General features: G+C 37.0%; 1 protein-coding gene across 4 annotated transcripts in view; it reads left to right on the top strand.

Moving 5' to 3' along the window:
• The first annotated feature begins 231 nt into the window (after nt 1-231).
• The window catches only part of LOC127957929 (KN motif and ankyrin repeat domain-containing protein 1), a 45,606-nt gene continuing 21,235 nt past the window's right edge, over nt 232-24,602 (top strand). Inside the window, exons 1-2 of one of the 4 annotated variants that reach the window (XM_052556644.1) lie at nt 293-407; nt 14,053-14,112. The gene's annotated coding sequence lies outside the window, so the exon portion shown is untranslated. Of the gene's footprint in view, nt 511-14,052; nt 14,113-23,588; nt 23,771-24,602 lie in introns of those variants that run through there. The other 3 variants (XM_052556642.1, XM_052556643.1, XM_052556645.1) reach the window with 3 other exon arrangements.

The raw sequence follows: 24,602 nt of genomic DNA, 5'->3' as shown, positions 1-24,602 counted from the left end.
TTTAGTAAAACCAACATTAAAGTCACGACTTTGCAGAGTTCATATAGCCCACTGAGGAAAAAGTGAAAATGCCCCAGAAGGGATAGAGATCCCAGCTTTAGCATAAACATTTCATCTTAAATTATAAAGCATTATAATCTTTTGATTGAAACATATAACATGGGTGACTTTCAGTGGCTCTGCTGATATCGTAAGCAGTAAGAGGAGCACCTGCCTTTGTGTACTCAGTTATTTGTACGTCACGCTCTCAGTCTCACGTCAGGGAACATGTATTGTGTCTCGGGTCGAGTTCAGCGATTCGTGCTGCTCTTGTGCGCATGAGCGAAGAGAACACTTCACCGGGACTTTTACAAAGGGAGCGCAGGGACGGGAGAAGGACGTATAAACAAACCTCTTTGGGAAAAAAGGTAATTCATTGTTCCGCTTTATAAACCGCCGGCCGCATGCTTATAAACTAGCCCTTTATCGCTCACTTCAGGGCGCGTGCGAAACCTGATCCACCTACAACAGGTCAGCAAACATTTTTCTTTCTGTGGTAGGATATATGTTCAGCTGCATTTTTTTTTAAATCTCAGGTTAAATAAATGAGAAAAAAAATCTTGACATCTAGCTGAGCTTCAAAAGTAACGTAGGAATAAAAGCGGTGGGGGTTTGCGCGTGCATTGGTCGCGCGACTCTTGTTACTTGCTGCAAGATAAGAGATTAGCTACAGTATAATTTTAATGGTTAACAGGGTCAATCTTTGTGGGCAAAAGTGTTTTCGTCTTTCATGTTTGTGTGTCGAGCCTGCTCAGTAATCCGTGTTTTGTCACACCTGTTTTCTATTCCTCATGTAAAATGTTTTTATTTTTTATTTATTTATTTGCAAATGTTTTTGCGTCTTGAAGCATGGGTTCTGAAATTTTCCCGTTACACAGTGTGTTTGAGGTTTAAGTTGTTTTATCCGTTTGTAATTGTGTCATGTAAATTGTTTGCTACGTGGTTAGGGTAGGTTTTCCTAACTGAGTACCTGTAGGGGGGAACAGTGATCTAACGCAGTTGTTTCAAGGTCTGTAGCTCGGTGTTTTTGTGTTAGAATATGTGTCTGTTACAAATTAAAGCAGTTTAAACAATACTAACTGCGCAAATGAATGTCAAGTACAAAGAGTGCTGGTGTTACACTTATAGAAAACAGACATTTGACAATGTGTGCAAGAAGTTTACATTAAAACTTAGATATCTAAAAAATATTTTTTATTTACTAACCTCTCAGACCTCAGTCATGTGTGATACAGTGGGCATGTATAAAAGTGTATGAGACGCATTTATATTTCTTTATATATTTATTTATAACTGGTTTAGCTAATTTCTGTTTTGTTAAACTGATTGTTACAACACTCCCCACTCTCCCCAAGTAAAAAATGAAGTCGAGCAAATTCTGAAACTCTTCAGATGTGTAGCTGAAGTCCTCAGGTCACTTGACAGGACGTAATTATGATGGTTGCCCTTCCTTTGAAGATTTGAGGAAGTATGAACAGATTTTCATGATAACCTCAGTGTAAATGGCTGATATCCTAAAGCTGGTGGTTTGAGTCATTTAACAGTCATTTAATATAATCATTGTGGTTTTTTTTTTTGGTTTTTTTTTTAGATTCTAATAGTTTTCCCGTTGAATATATCCAGTTATAATCCAGGCATATGCAGGGTTGTAGTAACAAAATCTGACCTTAAATTATACTGAAGACAACCATAATAATACAGATCAAATACAAGGCCACATAATGAATCAAAGTTCATCCTAAGTGACCTATCAATAAACCGTGGCAAAGACTAGACAGCGCACAGTGCCATACAAAGGCAAAACTCCACCAGGGCAACTCAAGTGACGTGACACTAAAGTAATTGCATTCACAGAACAACATAAAATGGAATAAACCTTGATGTAAATAAGGAAAAAATCTAACTTAAAAATGATCAGATCAAATTATCAAAGTAATGTACTGTAATGGTACATGTATTAAATACTTGTAGTTAACCAATTCACTTTTTTTTTTAAATGCAGATTTAAAATGAAGCTCTAACAGAAGGCTTTTAGTCAGAAACACCGCAGTATAACATGTGCATTGTGTGTGCTGTGTTGGCATGCTCATTCTTCCAGGTTGGCACCAGTGCCATGCACAGTCTGTAAAAGACTCACAAAGACATTATTATGCTCTAGTGAAAAGGATTGTCAGCGACCTACAAATATCAGTGTCAGAAATGAAACCTCTGTTTGGCATATCTAAAACAAGGGAGCCCTTTCTCTTTTCAAACACCATGCATTGGGTGCATTCACCCATCATTTCAACAGCAGACAGTTTTTAAATTCTTCCTTGCTGGCTTCCTCTGATATTCCAGTTGCACTCCTCAAGAAGCCTGTGACCTCTAAGACCACAATAAACCTGTGATAGTTTATTTTGTGACGGGCTAATCCAGAGTAAAATTGGCATATCCACAGGGTGTCAAATGTGTGTGGTTCTGCTCTGAGACTGAATGGAAGAAGGCTTTGTGATGCCGAGACATCTTTTGGAGGTAGTCCCATTTGTTTAAAGAGGGAACTGTTCCAAGATGAAAGTCTTCTAAAGCCTCCTTTCATCAGTGACATAATGAAAGACCATATTAAATAATGCGAGAACCCTGTCTTTCTTTCATGCTTGCATTGCGGATGAATTCTTATTGTTGAAAGCGAAATGGCTGTAAGATGTCTTTGAAGTTGAATGCTGTTCATGGGTGGCAATGTGACCGTTTCAAATGAGAAGAAGTTTTAATGTGCAAAGTCACAATGTGTGTCACTTCCTGTCCATGTGCACAGAATACATGCCCCTTTCAATTTGAAAACAATAGGAAGTGGCTATACACATTGTGTCCCTCATTAAAATGTTATCCTGTTCTATTAGTTTTGTACCATCATGCATTAGTTAGTTAAAAATTATTTATTTACTTGTCATTCCAAACCTGTATGAATCCTCTATAAAACCTGAAAAAAAAGAAAGTTTGAATCTCCATACAATGAAAATCCGTCTGGTCCAGATTAAGACATTCTTCAAAATATCGTCTTTTGTGTTTCACAGAATAAAAGAAAATACAAACAGGTTTGGAACAATATTTTCCAGTGTGAAAACATTTCGATGTGTACGTTCAGGCCTTTGTGGACACATGGCAGAAGCCTCCTCAATTTGCACCTTGCTGAGAAAGCTTTGCACATGGGGATCAAAGCTCAGTTCATAGTGAAGGGAACTGTCACCTACATCTCTCTCTCTTTCTCAAGCTGTAAAATCCACACTGCCTCTGTCGCCTGTTTATACAGAGGAAATTACTTCCACTTTGCTGCTTGGTTAGAACTGTTTGCAAATCTAATCTACCCCCTTACCATTGCTCCAAGCATACCAAACATCTCTAGCATAGAGATGTGCTCACTATATTATAGATGGGTAACTGTGACATTTTAGGTTGGTTTCTAAATTGCTTTTGACGGATTTTAGTTGTACGTTCGTTGGTGACAATGAAGATTTTGTGATTCTGTTTAAGTATTCCTGGTCATTCAAAAGAGGTTTAATGTATTTGTAAGATATAATTCTAATTTGCTGATATGAGCTCAAGAGAAATTTACTATTATCAGGCTTTAAAGAGCCAGTAAGATGAAAATTCTAAGCTTCCTATCACTGTTTATAAGTCCTGTACATTAGGTTTAAATCCATCCAAGGTTAAAAAACATTGTCATTTTTTCAAAATATCATTTTAAAATTACCTCAATTCTCAGAGATCCCCAAACGGTTCACACGAAGCTGTTCAAAAGATTCAGTTTCCTTAAACCCCACCTTTCGGTAACATACTGTGTTCTGATTGGTCAACTGACACAGTTTTGATTGGTTGTTCCGCACACAACTTCACGGTAAACAATGCGTTAGCATCTGTTTGGGGTGAATTGTGTCTTATTCCTCTCACCGCGAAGCAAACAGTAAAATAAAAAACTTGACCAGTCTGGCTGCTTTTTCTTCTGTGTGGGTGTATTCAAGCCGCGCGCTTCAGTTTGAATATGAATTGCGCGTTCTGCGCGGGGGCATGGTGGTCACATTAGATATAATGAAGAGAGACATGAAAAACAGACATCCCGTTGTTTTCATATGAATTACTTTATCACAGAATATCTGTTTTCAACAGCACTTGTTTAGTTTTAAAGAAGACATGTCAAGTTTTCTATAGATATCTCACTCATGTCTCTTCGTTGAGTATTCACGGAGTTACACTTCATTTTAATGAAGTTTTTGTAAATGAAGATCAGCGCAGACAGGCTGCAGACAGCACACATACTGATAAGACGCTCGGGAGAAAACAAACCCATAACTTCATAATCATACTTCTCGTTGTGATTCGGAGATGCTCGTTGGTCTAAATAAAGTTGGTAATGAACCCTCATTTATGGCCAAACGCTTTGAAAATCCCGCCTTGTACTATGCACTCACCGAGATTAGAAAAGCAGTCATCAGTGAGGATTTGTTGTACTGCTCTGGTATTGTGGTAAAAATGAATTTTAGCCATTGGTTCTTCTGATCTTCATTCTTTGGCAGTGAAAATAAAACAAACGGTCTCCTCGACATGATGCTCTCACACCAAACAGAGCGTCTGTGTGGGGGGGTGGGGCAGTTCAGAGTTCTGTTTCTCCCAAGACGGTAGGCGGAGATTATTATGCAAAGTGCGCCTAGTGACGTACATAGAGATGGACAAAAGATTTGAAATCTATAACGACTCGTTTCAGCGATTCAGAGTCGACTCCTTACTTTAGAAGCCAATAACTTTATAAATCGTGTACTTTTTGGTTTAATTACTTTGCACATTGTTTACACTGATGGACAGCTACATCACACACTGTAATACGGGTAATTTTTGATTTCCCATCTGTGTGGCTCTTTAATGGTTTGGCTGCTTAGTATATTTGTTTAAACTGTGGTACTTTTTTTGTCAGAATTTGGTGATTTAATAGGAAGATTAATATAATAGTATTTATTTGAAATCATAATGTCTTTACTGTTGAATAATCAGTAATTTATTTTTGTTTAAATAAAATAAAAAAGAAATCTCCAATGTCTTAATTCACTGACTAGTAAATGCTCTGTCACAATTAAAAATGCAAAAATGCAATTCTATCTTTTTAAATGATTTTAGAGTTATAAATTATAGTTGTTCTTTCATTTAAGTGCAGTAAATCAGGTTAATAACTTGATGTTAGTAAATTTTTCAGAGTAAATGCTGCTTTCTATCTCTTCAAAGTAGAACACATGATTCTTTATGACTTCCTGATGGAAAATATGAGTTGTTTGCATTCAAAATGCTAATTACCTTCTTTTCCGTGCAGTGCTTTAATCACCTGCATTTGATGCCTCATTAACTCTTTCTTTTTGTGGAACAGCATGTGCATTTTGTAATCAAATCAGTCATTTTCCATTAGATGCAGTAAGTGTGGCTTCAGTTAAAGCTTTTTCTCATAATAATGCAACCGTTTTTTGTCTCGCTAGCCTGAAGGAGGGGTATATTCTAGGAAGAGACTGGGGTACAGGGCAATTAATATAAGGAGAGAGGAGGTCCTGGACTTTTGTTGTTGTTGTTGTTGTTGTTAACTGGTCGTATCCAATCAGGGACCATCGCACTGGCTTGTTGGACAGTATTCAAGACACTCATGCTGACTTAAATCAAGACCGACTCCAAAATGAATTTTAGTTTAGGATGCTGTCTAGACATTCATGTTTACATATTAATTAGGAATTCATTATCTAGACAAGTTCTGTGGGAACTTCCTCTTATTATTTCCTGTGATTAAATTAATACTTGGAATATTTACAAGAACAAAAGTCTTGGATTTTTATTGAATACTACTTTGGTTATTGTAGTTTCTTAAGGTTTTAATTAATTACAGAAACTTTCCTCACAGCTTTGCCTTGAGAACATAAGAAAGGGCTTTAAAAAAAAACCTTTAGTCTGTAATAGTATCAGTGCATTGCTTTCCATTTTACAGAAATTAAATTTGATAAAATGTACATTTGATTACTATCATTTCTTTAGTATTTCTTACTTGAATAAAAACTTACTTGACCTGAAAAACTTTCAAGTTTCATAGCTCTCTTTATTATATTGCATGTATTTGTGCTGTTGTTTGCAGTTAATTAATTATTAATTGCAATATATTTAATTATTTCTCTCTACAGCTCTTCATTGCATGGTATCTTTATTTTTCATCATGCAAAATAAGGATACATTCACAAATAGCAATGTAAAGATCTCTGCTGGTGACAAGAAGAGAAAACAAATTCTGAGCCATGATCCAGCTGGGATTAGTGGGTACAGAGGAAAAACTCCTACTTTCTCAACGTTCCGGTTGTTTCACAGAAGTCTTTTTGTTTTTCTTGAAATGAGACATACCCACATTTGCAAGTGACATTCATTTTTGACAACACTGTTAACTCTCTTTTCTAAACTGTGCCATTTGACAGGAAAGATAACAAAAGTCAGATGGTATACTGTTTTATACCCGACTGTGCCACACTTGTGTCTATAGTAGAAGTCATCCGTGTTGCTCGCCTCGAGGGAGCAAAGATCCCTTCTGAAAACTAAAATGATGATGAATGGGACACTCTACGCTCTCCTGGACTTAATGGACATGTACACGTGGCAGTCATTGTCCGCAAGTACATGTGAAGTGTGCCATTTGGGACAGGGACTATGTCTTTAGGAGCATTCCAAGGCCAATTGTAGTACAATTAAAACTTGAAATACACTGCACAAGTTTTGCAAAGATTAACAGTTTGAGTCAATTTTAGATGCCAAGGGTCAAGTCTGCTCTACTCGTATGGTATGAAAAGCTTAGGTTCATGGTCCAGACATTGCAGCTGACTTTACCTATAAGTTAGAAAACACAACATAATACGATATACAGAGAAACAATAAATGATAATAGGATTCCTGTCTCTCACTGAAGGTCTGATTGAAGTGAGTAAAAGATAATCAGGGAATGAACCTTCCCCTGGTCTCCCCTTCACTACCTTGCAAAGGCTCAGCACTCAATGGAATGCAGTGAAGGGTAGCATTGATGAATACTGAGCTAAATGTTTGGGGCAGGAACAGGCAGGTCTGAGGAACGTAGGTCTTTACTAAGGAAAGGCAAATGCCAAATAGTCCTGGGTGTGAAAAATCCAGAGAATGGTATGTGCAAGCACTGTGCAGCTGAGAACCCTCCATTCATGGATGTCTGCCCTTTTTGAGACCTTTTGGGACACACTGAAGGTTAGCCATAAAGTCTTTTCCTGTTGAAATCAGTGTGTGCTATGGACATATTTTCAATTAGCAATTGGCAAACATGTCAACTAGAAGCCAAAAAAATAATAATTGCTAGCAAGACTTGATTGGTTACAAACAGGAGGTCAAGGTTTGGCTGGCTAGCATGGTCTGGTTAGCCCCTGCCCCTGATTTTTATTTGTTATAGCAGTACTTGATGACATTGAGCAAAAGATAGCAGAATGCAAAGATTTTATCTATTGAGCAAATGCGATTTTATATAAAAGGGAATGGTTTTTCCAAGTTTTGAAGTTGACCTCCTTGCTTAAAAAGTAACTAGTAAGCCATTATTTAGGCAATGTGTATATGTAAGCTCTAATATATTTAACCTCCCATATTTGACTGTATGTGTTGTGATAAACTGTCAGCCTACAGAGAGCTTGGTTGACTGACCACTGATCTCCTCAGGTTTCAGATGAAGGTGTGTACCGCTGCCTGTCAGACTGCTTGAGTTACTGCTTGAGTCAGTGTCAGTTAGGCTGAAGTCCTGCACACTACCTTTAGTTGTCCAGTGGTCACATGCTGTCTGGCTTGTCTCAAAGCGGTAAAACTCTTTTTAGGCCTGTGTGCGTAGATTTGAGTAACTTATTTTTAATGATTGGTGTGTAGACTATAGAAAGAAAACCACAATAAGTTATATTTTACTTCCATAACTTTACATTATTAAAGATGCTTTCAGTAGTTTTTAATTAGCATTAGCATTGAATTCCTTCTGTGCTTTAAGGGCCAATACTGCAATACTGTTAGATGCTGCACTGTCATCTATTGATGCGAATCACCTAATACTGTAGATGTATTTAAAGTTTTAGAGAGCAGTATATACAATAATTGTTTACCTTACTAGTCCAAGAAAAAAAGAAACTAATTTGGCTTCACTATTCAGGATTTTGTCAGTCATTAAATCTTGTAAATCATTAAATCTTGTATATGGTGTACCACATACAGTACCACTACTGAGCTGAAGGGATCCCATGGATTTGGTGGAGATCTGCAGGCGCATCCGGGAGATAGTGACACCAGTCAACACTTTCCCTTCAGTAAGGAAGTCTCTTGTTCAGTCAGCATTCATGCGTTGTCTTATTCAACTGTAAGTGCCCTGCAAAGTGGACTGCACATGACATTCTGCCATGATTCCAGTTCGAAAGGAACATACATGTTACATTCAAAGGGCATTAAAATGCACAAGGCATGTGCTCCCCCATGTTATGCCACACTTCACACTTCTCTAGTAAGTTTAGTCTGTGTAAAGACAGTAGCACAAATCGTTGAATGAATGTTCCAGGGTCAAATAAACTTCAACGGAATAAAGTTGAATGGAATTGAATTCAACTTTACTGTTCAGTGCACTGAAATCAGACTTATTTTGTATAGTAAAGTTTATTGTTAAATGCCCTGCCTCCATTACATATCTCTGTCATGTCATTATAAGTGTTTGATCGAGTGATCATTGCAAAAAATGTGTTTGTGTGTGTGTATATATATATATATATATATATAAACATATTGGTCATGCTCTAGTTAAAGTTTCTCATTGGTAGTGTAAAACTACACTCTTTTTATCTTGTCAAAATCAGCTCTGTTTTTAGCAACCCGTTTTAGTGCATGTTCCTTTAAATGCTAATGAGCTGTGCTCACCCCGCCCCTCTCTTCAGTGGGGTGACGAGCCGTTCTCATGAGAAAATTTACCTTAGCTGCAGAACTTTCTAGCTAGCACATTATTAAAAAAAAAAAAAAAAACAATTTGAAAACATTCGTAAAATAGCCTTATACTCACTTCTTCTATAGGTGAAGCTGGACCACAAATGATTTACGTGAACATTTAGGTGGACGGGGGGTGTATTCCTTTCAGAAACAAAGGTAATCAACTGTATCTTCAGTGGCTCAAATGTCAGGAGTAAATGAAGACTGCTATGTTCATTTATTATATTAAACAACAAAACACCTCAATCGCTTAGGAGCTAATCTTGTTTACATATGCTTCACCATCGAAACAATGGAGAACTGATGACAATGTCAAAAAACAATCGTGGGAGGGGCCTGAGTCTGTGTGATGTCACACATCTGAGAATGGATTAATTTGAGAAAGGGGAATGTTTTAACGAGATTAAAAAAAAAAACACATTGCAGTTCAAACAACTTTATTGCATGTCGCATACGATGACCCCTTTAAGGAGATGAGAAGCATGTTGATGAGAGCACACCAACAGACTCTGGAGACTGCTCAAAATCTAGAAATGTCACTATATTTGTCCCAAATCATTGATTACATAATGTACATAATAACCATATGCTGGAAGATTGTGTATAACACACGACAATTTTTTTAATAAATATAAATTATATAAAAAAAAAAAAAAATCCACAAAATGAAACTTTAGGGCTACTAGTATACACTTTTAAGGGGTTAAAAAATTACAAAGGTGTACCTTTAAGTGTACTGCCCGGTGACAAACTGTAAAGGTTCCTTTTTTGGCATATTTTCTTCGCCTAGTTTTAAATCAATCAAAACCATTTTGTTCATTCTTGAAGTGAACTTTTGCCCTGAAATGAATGTGATGTCTTTGTCCTAGCTGTGGCATGCCACAATGCTCCTCATTCAGTGTTTGACAGCCTTCACTCTCTTTCTTTTTCTATATATATGTAGATGATTGCTAAGTTTAAATCAGGCTGTCGATTCTCCGCTAAGCCATGCTTTCTGTATGAAGCTGTAGGCTGCTTTCCTCCCTCCAAAATAAGCCTGTAGATATCCGGCTAACAAAGTTTTGGCTAACTTTTGTATAGCCTACAGTACGTAAAGGGACAGTTTACCCCCAAATAAATTATTTATTTACCTCATGTTGTTCCAAATGCCTTTTTAATGTTAATTTTCTTCCTGTTGACTTCCTGTAAATGCTTTTTTGTGAAAATTAATTGCTAAACATTAAGCCGTTGGCTCGATTTCTCAATGATATTATCTTAACCAGTACAAGCCTTCAGCAACAGGCTTGTTCTTTATGTTCAGACGTGCTTCTGTTGATAACACATGTATGATTACTTTGGTAGCACTTTATTTTACAGTCCTGTTCCTAATGTACATACTATGTACTTATGATAGTAATTTCAATAACTATGTAATAACTTGGTACTAACCCTGAACCTACCCCTAAACCTAACCCTACCCCATGTAGTTACCTTGTATTACCAGCACTTTCTTAGATAAATACACTGTAAGTACACTATAAGTACATGTTAGTACACGTACTGTAAAATAAAGTGCAACCATTACTTTTAAGTGTGATTAAACACCATCTGACATCAGCCTCATCTAACTCTCTCCCCAATTTATCTAACAAACCGAATTTGCTAACTCCATGTTTCTGCTTAATATTTATCAGAAACAACCTGTGTTTGTGTGTGTGAGAGAGAGAGAGATTCAGTTCTTGGCTTCTCTGAGCTCAAGGCTGAGCTAAAGCAATGTCCAGTGCATAATAGCCCTCTCAGGTTTCTGTTTTCACTAATAGGGGCAGGTTCACCTAGGTAACCAAATTTCCATCTGGATTCAACCTTCTAATGTCTTGTCATCCACCTTTCATGCTTTTGAGAAAAATCAAACAAGTTTGTTTTCTGACAGAAAATCACAACAGAGTTTGTGCATTTGTTGAAACGACTAAACAGGATCTCACCACCTACTTTGTTTATTGAAATGAACAGGCCACCTGCACGTCAACTTGACTCACTGATTAGAAATGCTTTACATGTTGGATAAAATATTCAGATTATCAGAATATTAATAAACATTCAATTGATAAATTGTTGTCGCTGATGATGCCTGAAGTTTGAATTGTGAGAGTTTGGGGGTTACGTATGTGAAACTACATGTGAATAAAACCTGGGGGCAATTGGCAGTCGGATCTCATGTGTCTCTTTGAATTGGTGGTTTATGAATTCAAGTATTTCAGAAGCATGTCTGTTCAAAAACATATGGGTACAAATTCATATGAATTTGCGACTAATTTGTAAAGTAGAATATGAACTACAATGAGAGTGTTTTGCAAATTACAGATGAATGTTATAGATCACAGACTCTAAACCTTTTTATCAATTGAACAACATTAAGGGATGAGACTGAGAGCATGCCTCTTCTACACTAATCAATAAAACCAAACATTTTTTATATTATTAAAATCAGCTTGTTTGTTAATATCCACTCATGCTAATGGGGTTCCTAATATTGTCAGGAGCAGACCAGGTTTTTGTAGTTTGGCTCCAAGTGCATGACATCACATTGAAATGCTGAGTTCAAGCATGGCTTTAAAAAGTGCATGCACAAATTTAAGTTCATGCAAATAAGGATATTGCTTTCATACAATAATATTAAAGGATAACTTGAGCCTACAACATACATTTATGTAATGCATTCTAACTCGCTCTAATTTTTACAGATTTACCAAAATACATTTGTATTGCGTCTTTAGTTAGTAAGTGTACAAATAAAATACTAAAGACGACACATTGGAAAACACTTTTAGCATATTTAGTTAAGACAATAACCACTTTTGTGTTTTCAGGCAAAGCTGCATGATATTTGCCTCTTATATTTTGGGGATCAAATGCACTGTTGTGTGTAAATGTCTCGTGTGTGTGTGAGTGCTCGGACTGTGTAAAACTCTTCCAGGGACTTGTGGTGTGATGACTTGATTAAAAATTCCTTAACCTCAGGCCTTGGCAGACAAGTATGCTGTACAGTGACAGATCTCTCCATGAAAGGAAGATTAATACTGTCTTGATCTGGCAAAGCCTCTAAGCAACAGAGAACTGGTCATGTTTAAAATGGATTCAAAAGCTTTCAATGCATACATTTTGCTTATTACCTTTTAGTTTTTTCAATGCTTCTTTTTAAGATTCACATATCTCAATTTTTCTTTGGAACCGATTAATAATCCGCCGTAAGCCCCAGTAAAACTGCCTTAGGGATAAGATGCAGGATTCTTAAATTATGATCCTTATTAATTTCTAAATACCCTTTATTCTTTCTCTCAGTAATGCTGGATTACGTGCAAGTCCCACTGACTGCTGCTTCAAACCCAAACATTACATGGTTGTGTGGCTACGTGACAGAACTCCTGGGCTCTATTTACAGGCTCCCCTGCATGTCCACAGCAAGGGGAGGGTCCCTGGAGTCAGTTTTGCGGTCGATAGACAATGCTTCTCCTAATTTGATCAGTGCTCATTGATTCGTTAAGCCATGCTCGCAATTACTGAGCTCATTCCCAGGAAATCCTCTGGTGTCAGGGTCCTGAACCAAGTTGTGTTCTGTAAGATCAGTCCGCTTGGAGTGTTGTGTCTAATAGACTAAAATTTTGTGCATGTGTTCTCAAAATTACATATGTGGAACTACATGTTTTCCGACACATTTTAATAGACTATTAATTTATGTTTACCTGTAAGAACTTCGTTCATCATTGGAACACAAATTAAGATATTTTTGATGAAATCCGAGAGCTTCTGACCCTTCATAGACCGCAACACAACTGAAATGTTCAGGCCCAGAAAGGTAGTAAGGACATTGTTAAAATAGGTCCTACGGGTTTGGAGGGTGACTAGTTATTGACAGAATTTTATTTTATTATTATTATTTTTTTTTTTGGTTGAACTATTCCTTTTTAAAGTAGAAAATACTGAAATAATGCATTTTAAATGTAAAGAATGGTTTATATTAATGAGTATGCATACTAATAGTAGATACAGATAATGAATGCATCTAATAGTACGTTTCAGCAAGATCTGATACGCGCACATTTCTATAATTTCAGGGCACATCTTCTCATATTACAATTTTCCTCATGAGTTCCTCCTGTTCTCAGAGCTCTTGTAATTACAGGGATGGGTTAGATGTGGGATTCCTGCTTTGATGTGAGTGTACAGTGACCTAAAGGGTCACAATGCCACTGTCTGTTCTCCTCCAGAGCTTACTTATCACAGCTCCGAACTTCCTGCGGAGAGCAGAGCTAAAGTCTCCACACAATACAGTGCATTAGGATGAGGGTGCACTAGTATTATCATAACCTTATGACCCTTTGACCCCTCACACCATAAACAAAAACACAATATCGGTCATGATGAGCTAATGGTCCCACGGAGCTCAGCTGAAGTTGTCCTACTGCTTCTGGTGCTACTTTTTAAGCAATCTGAAGCAATTTTCCTAAATGTCACTAGGACATATAATAATGAAAAATAATCTTTAATGGTTCTATTAGAGAGTACTAAGAAAATAATCTTTAAAGTCTTTAATTACTGTGTATCTATAGCTTTGCTGAAAGCTCTTAAACTTACTTAAGATTTTTTTTATTCAAAATGTTGCTCTTTTTTCATTAAATTACATGCGCTTTGTGTGTATTTTTTTTTCTGATCCGCTTCTGATGAAAAGTTTGAAAAACGAGTCACAGCTGTCAGCACTTTTCAGCTCTAATAACATGTCTGAACATTAAATAGATTAAACAAGCATCATCATGTCAATATGCAAAATCCGCTTTAGCTGTAGGGGACAGTTGAATTCATAGGTTGTCAGATGTCATGGATAGTGACTACAGCACAGCAACAGCTGCTGCTTCATCAGTCTATGTTTATACATTCCTTATTAAGGCAGTGTTTTTTTTTTTCATTATGTAAATGTCAAAGGATCAATCTACATCATCCTATTGATCTCCGTATCTTGTTCTCTTTCTTTAGTCGATGCTTGTCATCTGTTAAAGGGTTTCCGCTGCGGGTCTTTTCACCACTCAACAACAGGTGATGTTTTGTTTTTTTTTTTGTCATCCTTGTTTTGTTTAAAGGGACCGTTTAGCCAAAAACTGAAATTCTGTCATGTCGTTTCAAACCTGAATTGCTTTCTGCTGTGGAACACAAAAGAAGATATTGTGAAGAATGTAAGAACCAAACAGTTTTGTTTCTCATTGACTTCCATTTATATTTTTTATTTTTTGTCCATACAATGAAAGTCAATGGTAACCAATACTGTTTGGCTGCCAACATTCTTCACATTATGTTACACAAAAGAAAGTTCATAGTCAATATATTTGGGTTTGGATTTGTAACAACTTGAGGGAACTATCCCATTAGGCACTGTTTTTTTAATTTATTTCTATCCCCTTTTCTTTTCTAAATGAGCTCGTGATTTTGGACATGGCGTATGTATGAATAATTCGACTTGTAAATGAATGCCATTTTAACACATTCCATTGACTGTTGTTTTATGAGGAAATTACCTTTTTGGCCTCAACTTATTGAGTGTTTCCTTTTTCACAGTGTTCAGTTAGAGGCTTATTTGTGATTTACTTGGGTTGCTTGTGTGTGATTCCACAGATAGAGGCCTTTTGTGAACATGCTGGATTTGTCAATGGTTTTGTAGATGCTGCTGACATGTTGTCAACCACAACACTCATTATACCGATCATTTTAAGCAGACAGAAGGGTCCATTTACAGACTATAATGTTTCTTTCAGAAGAACTAGGGAAAGCATCGCACACACAAGGTGTTCATCTGGTAAATCATTATTTTACTGTTCTTGGCCAACCATTTCAATCATTGTTTTGTAGTCTTAAGTCTCATCATGGCTGCATTTATTTGGTTTAAAATACATTAAAAAAGTAACATTGTGAAATGGCATTACAATTTATTCTTTTGATAGCAAAGCTGAATTTTCAGCGGCCATTACTCCAGTCTTCAGTGTCAAGTGATATTTTGTTTTTTGTTTTTTAGCAGATTTCTTTTAATAGTTCAAAAGAGTGGCTTTTTTTTATTCAAAAAAAGTTTTACTGACCTCAAACTTTTGAAACATTAAGTATATAAGAAAATAAGTACATATTTATACCACCCGAGTGAAGATATGCATTTTTTAACAACAGCTTTCTAAGTTTACCTTTATGGGAATCAAGTCAAAGCCCTGTCTAAGTATTCTTGCACCCCCTCTCACTATTGTTCAGTCTATTCCTGCCTCAGTTGTTATACAGGAAGCAATTAAAATTTCTACTGTCTGATTGTGTCTACTGCATTCGTTCTAGTCATGAGAAGTTTTACAGAGCATGCTTTAGTGCTCTGACAGTCCGACAGATCCCATAGGGAGAATGGGACGAGTTGAAAAGTGTGTGTGTGTGTTGGATGGCAGTAACAGGGTGTAAATGTGGGGGGGATTCCTTAAACTGTTTTCTTCAAGTGTCTAACCCATATGGGATCCTCACAGTTTCTCTTCCTTGTCTGTGTGGTGAGACAAATCCCTTCACTGTGACAACACCATTATCTGCCTCTCTCCCACACTTGCTGCCAGTAAACAACCGAAAAGATTTAGACAACAAATAGCTATGGATTGCGTTTCTTGTTTTTACTTATTTTTAACATAAGAATCATTTTGAAAGAGACTTTTATTTGTTGTGTCTAAATTGTCAAGGTTTCTACTTAATCAAATTTCTGTTCCCAGCAAGCTCTCCTCAGGTCTTTTATTCTCTGATAACATTTTACTGCTTATCGTTTAGCTATGGGTATATGTCCTCTTTGTTTATCAGAGGAAGAGCATCTCTCCGTTCCCACCGATAAGCTCATACCATATCGGTCCAGTTAATATCAGCACGAATGGCCGAAGAAAGCCATTTAATGCTCAGAGTTGGTCATGAGGTCACCTCAGTAGTCACTCTGGAACATATCTACAACTTGAAGGCGAAGGCTCTCAGGATAGTGACCGGCTAGGGGAGGTTTTGTCTTATTTAGAGACTCAAATGTTGGTGTTGAACAGCTGGTCCAGTCAACGCTCAACAGATGGCCATGCATAAAGGGTTAGAAAAAATAAATTCATAGGGAATACATTAGGCAACTTACAAAACTATTTGCCATATTAATGTTAGTTTGTTATTACATCTCTTTTTTATCTGGAAGCTGAGATTGAGCCAGTTGTTGCTTTCCTTTACCTGTGTCTTCCATTGGCGTCTATTAGAGTGAGTTTTACAAAGCGTATCGGAGTACCTCCCTGAAACGTATTGTTGCCTGCTTTACGGTTGCTCACTCGATTGAAAGCGGAGCAGACGAATGATTTCCCAAACCTTCACAGGGGATGCTCTAGGTCTTTGTTGTGCTGATTTTGGGCAGGGCGACAGCTGTGGATGTGGCTTCGGGATCATTAGGACCTGTAGCGTGGGGAGCAGAGGGAAAATTGATTTTCAATGCGTTTTCTGACAAAACCTGGTAGGACACTTGTGCTAAAACCAACGGTTCTGAAATGGGTAATTCCTTAGAGATCAGAAATCACAGTCAAAAGCTCTGGTGATGGATGACACTTATGATGAAATGTGTATGTTGTACCAGCTCATTCTGCTGGTAATTGCTTTTTTAGAGGCTTTGTGTCCGTTAGATGCCAAGGTTTGCCCATTCTATACATTTCCCAGCCTAATCCCACCTCTTCCCTTCCCAGCCCCCCAGAATGGGCCCTTTCTCATTAGCACCATTATAGCCTAGCCAGCTCAAGTGGTTAAGCCAAACAAAACCCTTTAGCCTTTTAAACGCAGCTCTAATTAAGGCTGGCAAGGTGTGTTTAGCGTTGGAATTTCTCCTGCTTCTTTGTAACTGCTGTCTAAAACATTCCTGTAGTGTCTGTCAACAAGGAGCACCCTTTGGGTTACCAATTTTTTTTCCTTTTTTCTTTGTCTTGTAAAGAGTAAGTCTTTATATGGATCTAGCATGTATGTGGGAATTGTAAACATACTTTGAATTAATTTATATATATATATATAAGTATAACATTAAAGGGGTCATCAGATGCTACATACATTTTTACAAATTGTTTAAAATGAACACAACCATCCTATTATTCTAAAAATCCACCCAGTGTTTTTTGTTTTTTTTATCAAGAAAAATCTTTACCCCTCAAATCGAGCAGATTTCAGATGCCTGTCTTTGTGATGTCACACACACAGGCCCCTCCCATGATCGTTTGATTAACAGTAGCGTTTCAGCACAGACTGGACTGGTGTTTTTACTTCGACCCACCCTGAGTTAGCTGTCATCAGTCTGTCATTGTTTCACTGTCAGAGTAGATGTTGACAGGAATGTATCTTAAAGTAATGAACTGTTTTGTTGTTAGATGTAGTAATGAACATTAGTCCTCATTTACTCCTGACATCTGAGCCGCTTAAGATTCTGTGGTAACCTTTGTTTTCTGAAGTGAATGCGCCCCGATCTACCTAAATGTGTCTATCTTTGTGCGAATCATTTGTGGTCCAGCTTCACCTACAAAAGAAGTGAGTAAAAGTTTTTTTTTTTTTTTACCTAATAATGTGCTAATTAGCAAGTTTCACGATGAATGTGGCTAAAGTGAACAGTTTCTCTGAGAGCAGCTTGGAAGAGAGGGGCAGGATCAGCAGACTTTTTTAACATTTGTTGTAAACGTGGTGTTTTTTACACTACCATTGATTTTTTTTTTTTACCATATTATGACTTCTTATTAAGACCTAATCATATCAGCTTGTGGAAAATGGGCATCCGATGACCTCTTTAAGTTTGTGTATAAAACAATAAGTAAAAACATTAATAGTTAAATGAATAAAATCTAATTCATTTTATATTTTAATTGTTTTATTATATTTTTTTATAAATATATATTTTTATTAATGTACTTTTCTGAATAAAATGTATTCTTTGTATTAAAAACATTTGTGTATCTGAAACTAAATATGTCGATGTATTAGTGTTGCTTTCATCAGAGAAAAAAAATGACAATCACGTGACGGAGACGAGACGCAACGTAAATGCTGGTCATGTGACGATGACTAATTAAATGGATAATGCAAACAAACAATAACAAGACTAAATATGGTTTACAAAATAAAAACTATGCTTTTTTTTTCACCCAGTCATTTAAAAATAACATTTCAGAGCTGTAACCGCAATACCGTGAATAAGAAGCCTTGGACAAATTATGCAAACATCCCCCCCCCCCCCCCCAAAAAAAAAAGTTTTCAGTCAAAAAGCACCTGATGGAGTTTGCACTTCACATTAAACTGCTTCTGTTTCACACAAACGCCAGCACAGACATGCGTGTTTGGATGCGGAGCTATGCTGAAAGTTACATAAAATGCCATGCACTCCTGCCACGCGAAATGAGTTTGCGCACACTCGAAGCGAAAACAACACCAAAAACAACACTACAATGTATATAATACATTTAAGATGTCATAATAAATTATATTATTATAATATAATAAATGTTAATGTTAATTTATTAATTCAGTAATTTTAGTGTTTATTAATTATTAAACCTATGTGATAGTAAAGACATTAAAATATAAAATGTGTTAACATATAAAGTATTAATATTTAACGTAACTGCCTAATCAATCCATATAAAAGCAGTATAATCCTTCTCTCAGAAGGTTGACTAAAGCTTGTGTTTAATCTTTAATCTTAATCATGCAGTATAATTTGATATGCATTTTGCTAAAGCATGGTATTGCAGCATTCAGTGGCCGTAACTCTGGGAGGCTCCCTTGGCCTCCATCCCTCTCAAGGCTCTTTATCATGAGAAGAACGGCCGCTGGGCCTCTCAGTCTGCCTGGCTCCAGTGGAGAGCAAAACAAATAACTGGCTCCAGTCTGTCCTTGGTCAAATGCACGGTTGGACAGAGGTGAGGAGATGGGATGGGAACGAAAGATAGAAAGGAAAAAAAATGCACATTGTTTCGTTAAGTTACAAAACTAATAGAACGAGATGAGTAGAAAAAGACATCAGTCTGTCAGAGCAATGAGGGGACAAATAGTGAAAGAGTGTGTGGTCGATAGGGACTACCCACTCCGTGCCTGTCCCCTCTTTACACCCCTGCGGAGTGAAAGGGCTGGATCATTGTTAAATGAAGCGGTGAGTTTGCTCTGCAGCGCTACGTGGAGTGAACCATTTCCCCTCAAATTCTTTCATGCATGCTTTACATTGAAACCGTGAGATAATTGGACTTCATGGATTATTATTATTATTATTGGTATGTGTATTTTTCTTTCCATTTTAAGTGTTGGTGGTTTGATTGATTGTGGACGAAAACTTGCATTTAATTGTATGTGTGCTTGGGGGGGAAACTATTACTATTTGTTTATTAATTATTAATTAGTTTTGTTGTGTTTGTGTGCTCATGTGCTCATTCACCGAAACTGTGTATGTTGGAAGCCTGTAGATGGCAGTGTTGTCAAAGTTGGAAATTTGGATTTGCACTGGGACTCACACAGAAGCCTATTTGGCTGGCTCATTGTAACCCCAATTTAGTCTGGTAGAGAAGTTGATACAGTCCAGTGTCTGTTTGGCATCTTTTATGTTCTCTGGCTGCAAGCAGACAAAAAGTGGAAGTGTATTCACTGTATTACATTTCTGCTAAAGAGAAGAGGTAAATGGTGAATAGAACGTGTGTTTTGTTGGATGCTCCTGAAGTTCATTGGTTCAAGGAATACTCTGCTACAGACACTTTTGAAGGGTTCATATTCTTATTTCTTTGAAAATCAGTCTGTCACTAAATTCAGACAAGCCAGGCACTCGTGATTCAGTTCAGGAAAAGAATAATTTTGGAGAGACAAAACAAGGAACAGTCAGAATTTCCCCATTGGCTTAATTAAAAACTTTGAGTTTCAGGATCCTGAACGTGCAAAATAAATAAACTATCAGCTCTTGTCTTCAGGGTGTTTGTAGTAAATTTGTACCCAGAAGTTACCCAAATCTGACAAAAAAGTCATTTGGGGATGTCCTTAATTTTTTTTTTTTTTTTTTTGTAAACATTTTGAAAGTTTACTGTTAGAGTTAGGTTATAGCATTTGCAACTTCTGATGTTTTTGTTTAGTGAATGTGTGTCTGTTTGTGTGTGCTTTGTGGATTTGGCCGGTTTTAACAGATGAAAAGCTTTCCAAAAATAGAGAAGAACTGGAATCAGAGGTGCATTCCGAATCGCCCTCCTAAATCTGTCCTCAGGTTATGAATATGAAAGTATAAAAATACATGAACAAAACCCAATATTTTTTTTTAAAGCTATTGTATTTTGTCAACTTTTTAATTTAGAAAGATTATTATTATTATTATTATTATTTCGTCCATTCTGATGTTTATATTAGCATGTGCTAATTAGCATTCTGTTATCAAATTTCTACGTAGCAATTAGACAATTGATTTTTAGATGTTAAAGGAAGGATATCTATAATCTTGAACAAATGTATTATGGTTTCCACAAAAAATATTAAGCAGCACAACTGTTTTCAACATTGATAATAATAATAATAGGTGTAAATGTTTATAAAATTGTAGTATTATTTCAAAATATGTTTTTAATCCAACAAATGCAGCCATGTTGAGCATTAGAGACTTTAAAAAAAGTTTTACTAACCCCAAACATTTGAACAGTAGGCTATATTTTATCTGCAGTCTTTCTTTTTTAAGACATTCCACAACAATCTATTTTCTACCATCTTAAAAAACTCTTTAACCTTTGACAACACTAGATAAGAAGGTTTGGAAAGGCACAGATGGACTCATATGGTGTTGCATTGGAGTCGAGACTAATTTGTTCTAAATAGTTTCCATTTTATACTGTTTGTTGTTTTGTTTTGAGATATATAAAGTTGTTTCCCAAAAAATACCAAAATGCATTTGTATATTTTCTGGATTCCAAATGTATTGCATATATTTATGTTCCAGAGAGCATGTGAACAGGAGGAGGCTGTAGTAGCTCAGAGCTGTCCTTGTTACTGATAATCAAACACTTTGCCTGCACTTACTAGTGAATCTAGAATCGTATCACAGGACGCCGTTTAAGGCAACCAGACCAGACAAGAGGGTGATAATGACAAAAATAGGCTCCTACGGCCCAATGGGTCTGTGGTTGTGATTAAGTCACTTTCTCTTCGGGGTTCAAATTAGTCTTTATATTTAGCCGACCTAGATCAGGTTTAGGACCTTTCAGTCCAGTCTTCATTTGAAATAGTTGTTTGCAGGAGTTTGCACGCACCGTTTGAAGGGTGACTTTCACAGAGAGTTGATGTCGGGTTCTTGGAATATCCTGGATACATTTGATTCAGATGAACCGGGTAATGACAATGTGTTTGATTGTGATTATTTGTCAGTTGTTTATTTAATACACCAGTGCAGCACTCGAAATATGCTGCATTGTTTATCTGCCTTTACATATAAAGATAGTTTCTTTGAGGTTCATATTCCTTAGGCTGAAAACCCAAAGACCGAATAAAAATGGTCTGCGGTTTCAAACACCCCCTGTGCCTGTCAAGATAATTATAAGCTTTGAAGCTGGATTTGGAAGAAGGGAGATCAGCATGGTTGTCGTAAGTAATGGTTGGGGGCATTTGAGCCCGGGTCAGACATTTGGCCCCCTGCCAGAAGCTAACACAAATGCACAGGTGTGTTCAGCCCCTTGCTTTTCTGAAGTTATTTAGTTCTGGCTTATTTAAAAGCTCAGTGCTGTAATTAAATTCAGCTGGCTACTGTCATGGTCAAGTTATCGCTGACAAATCCTCCTTTTCCTCCAGCTCTTGTCTTCATAATGACTGTGGCTGGTGAATAAATTGTTTATGAGAGCATTAGGCTGTTTTTCACTCTCTTAAACACAAGTGTGGAAGATCAAAAGAGAGTTTGTTGTATTTGAGTGTTTTCTGGGATATAATTTGCAAGTTTCAGAGGGAAGTAGAATGATTTGGTCATCCGAATCATTTCACTTGAGCATAGACTCCAGCTCTCTCTCTCCGTTTTCTTAGCTTCGGGTTATGTGACTTTGTGAATGTCAGGAGACCCTAGTTGAAAATGGTCAGTGGACACACCTGCAGCTCCACCTCAAACTACAACAGCAATATCCAAAATGGCCCTGTGGCCTCTCAGATGCACCTCCTCCCCTGACCACATAAAGATCATGTTACTTTGACCCATTATTTGAATTTTGTGAGAGCAGCATGAGGCTATATAGGTGGTCTCTGATTTAGAAGGTGGTTAGTTTGAAAAGCTTCTTTGATGGTGTTGGATGGAAACTAACAATCTGCCATTTACTCACCCTCTATCACTTGTGTTCCATGGGATATAAAGAAAAAAAGTCATACAGTGACTGTAGCCTTCCAAAGTCTTTGAAACTTTTGAATGGATGTGTATTGTGAATCATCTGCAAGTTCTGCATTTATGTAAACTTGGAATTACTCTTCACATTGCGGTTTTTTTCATGTCATACGTGTACAGAAACTACATAAGTAATTATAAATAAATAAATAAAAAATCTGCAAATTAACTATTTACAATGAATTCTGTGGAAGGTGTGCTAGGAGTGCAGTTAAATTAATGACAAGTGACAAGGTGTTTGTACATTTTTCTAAAGCAGTACAACTTACCACTCCCATTTTAGATCTGTCTCCAGCAGTGGAGTGTGTGTGTTTGAATGCAGAGCTTTGTATGGACCTGCACTCCATGTTTAAATTCTGCCTCTGGCTGTGGTGTTGTGTCAGGTGACTGCTTCGTCATGCTACCCTGCCCTCACCTCTGGATGTGTGCAATACCTCCCACTAGCATGCCACGTTTCTCCAAAAAAAATTCTGTCACATTCCCTCGGTTTATGAAACTGTCTAATATAAAATATAGATTGCAACAAGACTTTCTAGCCTCTTTCCTAGTAGCCAGTAGCCACTAGCCAGAACTGAATATTTTAAAAGTGTAGCAGTGCAGATTTACAAAAGGTATAAAACTGCTTTTATTTCTCATCAGCATTAATTTTTATGCTCTGTACTGTACATACCTTTTAGGAAGGCATAGTGTGTCCTCTTTGATTACAGCTGTCTTTATTTATCAGTGATTTGTTTTCAGGAGTTGTCAGTCTTTACGAATCGGTGTGTTCTTTGTCATTCACCTAGATCCCACTGACAAATGACAAATAAACATAGTATTTGATGAAGTGTCTCTTAATTTTTTCTTTATGAAAAGTCGCTTATATTGTAGTATTCTAGTACAGACTTTGCTAACAGGATGTTGAGAATAGGGAGTGACACTGAATGAGTAAAAAAGATAAAACACGCCTTTCGGATTCTTCATACTATCAGAATGATCTACCTGCAGTTACTTGTCTATCTGTGGTGGGCTGACCCTGTTTGCTATTAACAAGGAACCTTGTTGATGCCTTTGTGCCAATAGAGGACTTAACGTCGTAAGTGTATTTGATTATACCACATCTACCTTTTTCGCAGAGGGTCTCCTATTAATGGTCTGGTGACCAACGGACGGATGCATCCTTTCCTCTTATAGGATCTCTGAAATCGGAGCAAGTTAGCTAATCTTAGCTGTAATATACACTCCACAGTGCATAGATGTTCTGGCTTATAGGTTACTGCAAGGCCGTAGCAACACTTTTCTCTGTGACTACATGTTGAAGAAGTTTAAGAATGACTGAGCAAGGTAGGTGCACCTTGAAGTATAATTTCACATGTGCATCTAATGTTTGTGTGCGATAGATATACATTTCTGTCTGAAACTGAACCGACCCATGTCAGTTTTTGTCTGCAGTGTTTGTGATGCAAGCTAATCTGTGGGATATTTTTAAGTGGTCAAGCATTCTGGGTTTAAAATATCTTATAATTCATGCCACACATTCATTTTAAATAGCAGCTTTTTGGCATGTTTTGACAAGCTCAGGGTTGACTTTCACCCACATGTGCATATTTTTGTTAAATTAGCTTGGTAAATGTTTGTGTCTAGAGACTGAGTGATTATTGTTAAAACTAGACAACTATGTACGAAGTGTTGAACATGTCTCAGTTTGCAGACTGAAGTGATTTATGGATGAGCACTTTTGCTTGTTAATGGTGAAAAGGAAAAGTTTGTCTTCTATTCAAACAAATATTGAAACTTCACAAACATCAGCTTCATTTTGCCTTGGTTTCGGCTGAAAAAGACATTGCACAACATTTCTGAGTGGTAACATCAGTTTGAATGTGAACTTTGGCCATGCTGCAATAGCTGTATGTGTCTGCCAAAATAAAAAAAAAAAAATCTATTATTATTTTTGTTTTTTTGTGCAAGTTGGAGGAAATTCCATAGCATGTCCTGTGTTTCATAATACTCAACACAGGTCCAATCATTGTTTTTACTAGTTTCCCAAGTCTGTGTTCTTTAGAGAATATGGCAGACCTCCCACTGGTCCTTCTTCCTGCCGTTCTTCCACTAGGGGTTTATGAGACCCACCACTGTATCTGCTGCACACATGCATGTCTGCTGCTCTGCTTGCAGA

Source organism: Carassius gibelio, chromosome B5, assembly GCF_023724105.1.
Source record: "Carassius gibelio isolate Cgi1373 ecotype wild population from Czech Republic chromosome B5, carGib1.2-hapl.c, whole genome shotgun sequence".
In the NCBI taxonomy this organism is placed as follows: Eukaryota; Metazoa; Chordata; class Actinopteri; order Cypriniformes; family Cyprinidae; genus Carassius; species Carassius gibelio.
This window is presented reverse-complemented; position numbering and strand designations above follow the sequence as displayed.